Source organism: Eleutherodactylus coqui, chromosome 8, assembly GCF_035609145.1.
Source record: "Eleutherodactylus coqui strain aEleCoq1 chromosome 8, aEleCoq1.hap1, whole genome shotgun sequence".
Taxonomy (NCBI): domain Eukaryota; kingdom Metazoa; phylum Chordata; class Amphibia; order Anura; family Eleutherodactylidae; genus Eleutherodactylus; species Eleutherodactylus coqui.
Window position 1 is genome coordinate 177,967,064 of NC_089844.1, and position 7,084 is coordinate 177,974,147.

The window sequence follows — 7,084 nt, forward strand, 5'->3', positions numbered from 1 at the left end:
AGTATAGGGGCAGTATTGGTCAGGCAGGAAAAGTGGTAGTGTGGAATCCTGTCTGCAAGAACCCCAACGGTCCTTCTTAGGGCTACCTGTGACCGTGTGCATTTAACTCTGTGGCTGCTGGGAGTTCTAGTACCTCACCATTGCACAGCTAGGCCTGCTTGCAGGCTTCTGTATAATTTTTTTCTGGCTGCAGTTTGCGTAACATAAGCGCTGTCTCCCTCCAACTGCAGGCCAATAATTCAAACATTTTTACACCGCTCTGTGTCTGCCGTCAACTGCACGAACAGTGTAAGGCGACAGCCCCCGATAGAGGGCAAGTCAGATACACGCTATATAGCCTGCATTGCATTTCCCAAAATTTTTTTAAAGAAAAATACTTCTTACGGCTACCTGTGACCGTCTACATTTCACTGCGTGGCTGCTGGGAGTTCAGGTGCATCACTATTGCAGATTGCACAGCTAGGCCTGCTTGCAGGCTTCCGTATAATTTTTTTCTGGCTGCAGTTTGCGTAACATAAGCGCTGTTTCCCTCCAACTGCACGCCAATAATTCAAAACATTTTTACACCGCTCTGTGTCTGCCGTCAAATGCACGCACAGCGTACGGCGACAGCCCCCTATAGAGGGAAAGTCAGATACACGTTATATAGCCTGCATTGCATTTCAAAAAACTTTTTTACAAAAAAAAATCCTTCTTACGGCTGGCTACCTGTGACCGTGTGCATTTAACTGCGTAGCTGCTGGGAGTTGAGGTGCATCACTATTGCACAGCTAGGCCTGCTTGCAGCCTTCCGTATAATTTATTTCTGGCTGCAGTTTGCGTTACATAACCGCTGTCTGCCTCCAACTGCATGCCAATAATTCACAAAATTTTTTACACACCTCAGTGTCTGCTTTATCCGTAATCCACCATGCTGAGGGGTAGGGGTAGGGCTAGAGGACTTGGACGTGGACGCGGGCGAGGACGCGGAGTTCGAAGTGAGGGTGTGGGCATAGGCCGAGTTCCTGGTCCAGGTGAATCGCAGCTGGCTGCTGCGGGATTAGGAGAGAGGGAAGTTTCTGGGGTCCCCAGCTTCATATCACAATTTTTGGGTCCACATCGTAGACCTTTATTATATAGCAGAAAGTGGAAAAAAATACTATAGCCTTGCGCATAATTGTTTCCTGGCTGCACTGTGCTTTCAGTAACCACAGTCATCCTCCAACAGGGAAATCCAAATACAGGCTATATCAGAGGCAGTGGGCTTTTTCCCAAAAAGTGGAAAGAAATATTATATTTGGCCTGCCTGTGACCGTCTTCAGTTTACGGCGTGTGTGCTGGGGGTAGTAGTCGCTGATTAATACCCAGCCTTGCGCATAATTGTTTCCTGGCTGCACTGTGCTTTCAGTAACCACAGCCATACAGTCATCCTCCAACAGGGAAATCCAAATACAGGCTATATCAGAGGCAGTGGGCTTTTTCGCAAAAAGTGGAAAAAAATACTATATTTGGCCTGCCTGTGACCGTCTTCAGTTTACGGCATGTGTGCTGGGGGTAGTAGTCGCTGATTAATATCCAGCCTTGCGCATAATTGTTTCCTGGCTGCACTGTGCTTTCAGTAACCACAGTCATCCTCCAACAGGGAAATCCAAATACAGGCTATATCAGAGGCAGTGGGCTTTTTCCCAAAAAGTGGAAAAAAATACTATATTTGGCCTGCCTGTGACCGTCTTCAGTTTACGACGTGTGTGCTGGGGGTAGCAGTCGCTGATTAATACACCGCGTTGCGTTAAATTGTTTCCTGGCTCTGCTGTGTCCGTTACATGATCGCCGTCATCCCGCCAGAGGGAAACAGTATACATATATACGCTGCATACGGTGTCTGTCTGGTTTTTCACCTCACCATTTTAAAAAATTGAAGCAAAATACTTAAGGCCTGCCACTGGCCTTTGGCCACTTGACTGGTTCTGCCCTGTGAATTCCAGTAGCTCAGTCATACGCACCTAGGTCTCACTACAGGCTTGCGCATAATTGTTTCCTGGCTCTGCTATGCGTTCCGTAAGCGAAGTCAGCCTCCAACCACAGGCCAATAAGCGGCACATTTAATTACAGCGTTCTGTTTCTGCTCTACTCGTAATACACCATGCTGAGGGGTAGGGGTAGGCCTAGAGGACGTGGACGGGGGCGAGGACGCGGAGGCCCAAGTCAGGGTGTGGGCACAGGCCGAGCTCCTGGTCCGGGTGTATCGCAGCCGACTGCTGCGGGATTAGGAGAGAGGCAAGTTTCTGGGGTCCCCAGATTCATCTCACAATTAATGGGTCCACGCGGTAGACCTTTATTAGAAACTGAGCAGTGTGACCAGGTCCTGTCGTGGATGGCAGAAAGTGCATCCAGCAATGTATCGACCACCCAGTCTTCTACGCCGTCCACTGCTGCAACTCTGAATCCTCTCGCTGCTGCTCTTCCTTCCTCCCAGCCTCCTCACTCCATGAAAATGACACATTCTGAGGAGCAGGCAGACTCCCTGGAACTGTTCTCGTGCCCCTGCCCTGATTGGGAAAAAATGGTTCCTCTCCCACCAGAGGAATTTGTCGTGACCGATGTCCAACCTTTTGAAAGTTCCCGGGGTCCGGGTGATGAGGCTGGGGACTTCCGGCAACTGTCTCAAGAGCTTTCAGTGGGTGAGGAGGTTGATGATGATGATGAGACACAGTTGTCTATCAGTGAGGCAATAGTAAGGGCAGTAAGTCCGAGGGAGGAGCGCACAGAGGATTCGGAGGAAGAGCCGCTGGACGATGACGTGACTGACCCCACCTGGTGTGATAAGCCTACTGAGGACAGTGCTTCAGAGGGGGAGGCAAGTGCAGCAGCAGGACAGGCTGGAAGAGGCAGTGGGGTGGCCAGGGGTAGAGGCAGGGCCAGAGCGAAGAATCTCCCAACTGTTTTCCAAAGCACCCCCTCGTGCCAAGCCCCGTGCAGAGGCCAAGGTGCCCAAAAGTGTGGCAGTTTTTCACTGAGAGCGCGGACGACCGACGAACAGTGGTGTGCAACCTTTGTCACGCCAAGATCAGCCGGGGAGCCACTACTACCAGTCTCACCACCACCAGCATGTGCAGGCATATGATGGCCAAGCACCCCACAAGGTGGGACGAAAGCCGTTCACTGCCTCCGGGTTGCACCGCTGCCTCTCCCCCTGTGCCCCAACCTGCCACTGAGATCCAACCCCCCTCTCAGGACACAGGCACGAGCGTCTCCCGGCCTGCACCCACACCCTCACCTCCGCTGTCCTCGGCCCCATCCAGCAATGTCTCTCAGTGCAGCGTCCAGCTGTCGCTAGCACAAGCGTTGGAGGGAAAGCACAAATACGCCCCCAAGCACCCGCACGCTCAAGCTTTAAACGTGCACATTGCCAAATTGATCAGCCTAGAGATGCTGCCATACAGGCTTGTGGAAACGGAGGCTTTCAAAAACATGATGGTGGCGGCGGCCCCGCGCTACTCGGTCCCCAGTCGCCACTATTTTTCACGGTGTGCCGTTCCAGCCCTGCACGACCATGTCTCCCGCAACATTGTACGCGCCCTCATTAACGCGGTTACTGGGAAGGTCCACTTAACAATGGATATGGGACAAGCACAGGCGGGCAGGGCCACTATATTTCCCTGACGCCACATTGGGTGAATTTAGTGGAGGCTGGGACCGAGTCAGAGCCTGGGACCGCTCACGTCCTACCCACCCCCAAAATAGCGGGCCTCAGCTCGGTGCTGGTATCTGCGGTGGTGTATGCCTCCTCCTCCTACGCAACCTCTACCTCGCAATTAAGATGTGTCAGCAGCACATCGCCAGCAGGCGGTGTCGCGTGGCGCAGCGGCACAGCGGCAGCACAGCGGTGGGCAAGCATCCGCAGCTTGTGCTGAAACTAATCAGCTTAGGAGAGAAGAGGCACAAGGCCCACGAACTGTTGCATGGTCTGACAGAGCAGACCGACCACTGGCTTTCGTGGCTGAGCCTCCAACCGGGCATGGTCGTGTGTGACAACGGCCGTAAACTGGTGGCGGCTCTGCAGCTCGGCAGCCTCACACACGTGCCATGCCTGGCCCACGTCTTTAATTTGGTGGTTCAGTGGTTTCTGAAAAACTACACGCACATGTCAGATTTTCTCAGCAAGGTGCGCTGCGTCTGCGCACATTTCCGCAAGTCCAACATGGATGCTGCCACCCTGTGGACCCTGCAACATCAGTTTAATCTGCCAGTGCACCGACTGCTGTGCGACGTGCCCACACGGTGGAGCTCTACACTGCACATGTTGGCCAGGCTGTATGAGCAGCGTAGAGCTATAATGGAATACCAACTCCAACATGGGCGGGAGTCAGCCTCCTGAATTCTTTACAGAGGAGTGGGCATGGATAGCAGATATCTGCCAGGTCCTTGGAAACTTTGAGGAGTCTACCCAGATGGTAAGCGGCGATGCTGCAATCATTAGCATCCCCATTCCTCTGCTATGCCTGTTGAGAAGTTCACTGCAAAGCATAAAGGCTGACGCTTTGCGGTCAGAACAGGAGACGGGGGAAGACAGTATGTTGCTGGATAGTCAGAGCACCCTCATGTCTATATCTCAGCGTGTTTTGGAGGCGGAAGGGGAGGAGCCAGAGGAGGAGGAGGAGGGGGAAGAGAGCTGGGCCCACTGCAGAGGGTACCCATGCTGCTTGCCTCTCATCTGTTCAGCGTGTATGGCCTGTGGAGGAGGAGGATCCTGAAAGTGATCTTCCTAGTGTGGACAGCAATGTGTTGCGTACAGGTACCCTGGCACACATGGCTGACTTCATGGTAGGATGTCCTTCTCATTACCCTCGCGTGAGACGCATTCTGGCCACTACGGATTACTGGGTGTACACACTGCTCGACCCACGGTATAAGGAGAACTTTTCCCCTCTCATTCCCGAAGAGGAAAGGGGTTCGAGAGTGATGCAATACCACAGGGCCCTGGTGGACAAACTGATGGTAAAATTCCCATCTGACAGCGCTAGTGGCAGAAGGCGCAGTTCCGAGGGCCAAGAAGCAGGGGAGGCGCCGAGATCAGGCAGCATGTTCAGCGCAGGCAGGGGAACACTCTCCAAGGCCTTTGCCAGCTTTATGGCTCCCCAGCAGGACTGTGTCACCACTCCCCAGTCAAGGCTGAGTCGGAGTGTGCACTGTAAAAAGATGGTGAGGGAGTATGTAGCCGATCGTACCACCGTCCTCCGTGATGCCTCTGCTCCGTAGAACTACTGGGTGTCAAAGCTGGACACGTGGCACGAACTCGCGCTGTATGCCCTGGAGGTGCTTGCTTGCCTGCCGCTAGCATCTTGTCAGAGAGGGTGTTTAGTGCAGCTGGGGGAATCATCACGGATAAGCGTACCCGCCTGTCGACTGTCAGTGCCGACATGCTTACACTCATAAAGACGAACAAAGCCTGGATTTCCCCAGACTTCTCTTCTCCACCGGCGGAGAGCAGCGGAACCTAAATATTCTTTTCGCTGCAACCGCAGATAAAAGCACTCTTCTCTATCACCGGAAAAACCGGGCATTTAGCTTTGTCAATCTGTGTATCATATTAGTCCTCCTCCTCCTCCTTCTCCTCCTCCTGAAACATCATGTCATCACGCTGAACTGCCAATTTTTCTGCGGCCCAAAAAGCTCATATAACTTTTTTCAAACAATATTTCTACGTTTCTAACTAAAGCATTGAAACTTCAACATGAACCAATTTTTTTTAACAGGGCTGCCTCCAGGCTCTGTTACAAATTAGGCCACAGTAAGCTAAAATATTAATGGATTTCACCTGCCCTCTCGGTTGAGCAATTTTTCTGGGGTACATTTGTACTGTTGGTACACTAATTTTTTGGGCCCTCGCCTACATTGTAATCCAAGTAATTTTTCTGGCCTTCGCCTACACTCATGGCATACCAATGTGTCAGGGGTTGGCCTACACTCTTGCTACAGAAATGTAACTCGGGTCTGCCTGCCTATACTACTGCCACAGTAATGCTACAGGGGTCTGCCTATACTTCTGCAACAGAAATATTACTTCGGTCTGCCTATACTTCTGCACCTGAAATGTTACTGTGGTCTGTCTATACTGTTACAACTGAAATGTTAATAATACTGGGCTCTGCCTATACTGCTGCAACTGAAATGTTACTGGGGTCTATCTATACTGTTACTACAGAAATGTACCTAATACTGGGCTCTGCCTATACTGCTGCTATGGAAATGTTACTGGCGTCTGTCTATACTGTTACTAATGAAATGTTACTAATACTGGGCTCTGCCTATACTGCTGCTACTGAAATGTTACTGGGCTCTGCCTATACTGCTGCTACGGAAATGTTACTAGGGTCTGTCTATACTTTAACTACAGAAATATTACTGGGGTCTACCTAGACTTCTGCAACATAACTGTTAGTGGGGTCAGCTTATACCTTTGCTACAGGAATATTACAGGGGTCTGTGCATAGTATGGGTGTACTAAGTTTTCCCATTGCGGTGTTCTACGTATCTGGCCCCCCCAAAAAACCCAGACTGACTAGGGCATGTAGTGTGGGCCGAAGCCACCCTGTATTTGATCTCAAGTTAGCTCAGCTATCCGGGGCACTGCAATGGGATTTATTTATGTACCGTTGGTGGCTTCCTGGGACCACCCATGCTGTGGGCCCACACAGACTTCCCATAGCAGAGTTGTACCTACCTGTGACTATGAAAAAAGGCCAGCCTGACTAGGGCATGCAGTGTGGGCCGAAGCCCACCTGTACTTTATCTCACTTTAGCTCAGCTATCCGGGGCACTGCAATGGGATTTATTTATGTACCGACAGTGCGTTCCAGGGAGCCACCCATTCTCTGGGTGCACACAGACTTCCCATAGCACAGTTGCTCCTGCCTGTGACTATTAAAAAAACCCAGTCTTACTCGGGCATGCAGTGTGGGCCGAAGCCAACCTGTATTTTATCTCACGTTACCTCAGCTATCTGGGGCACTGCATTGGGACAAACAAGAGGAGTGATACAGTGCTAATGAGACGTTCACAGCTACGCTAGCATTGGAGTCTGCTGTAGGCCCGCGATTGCTGA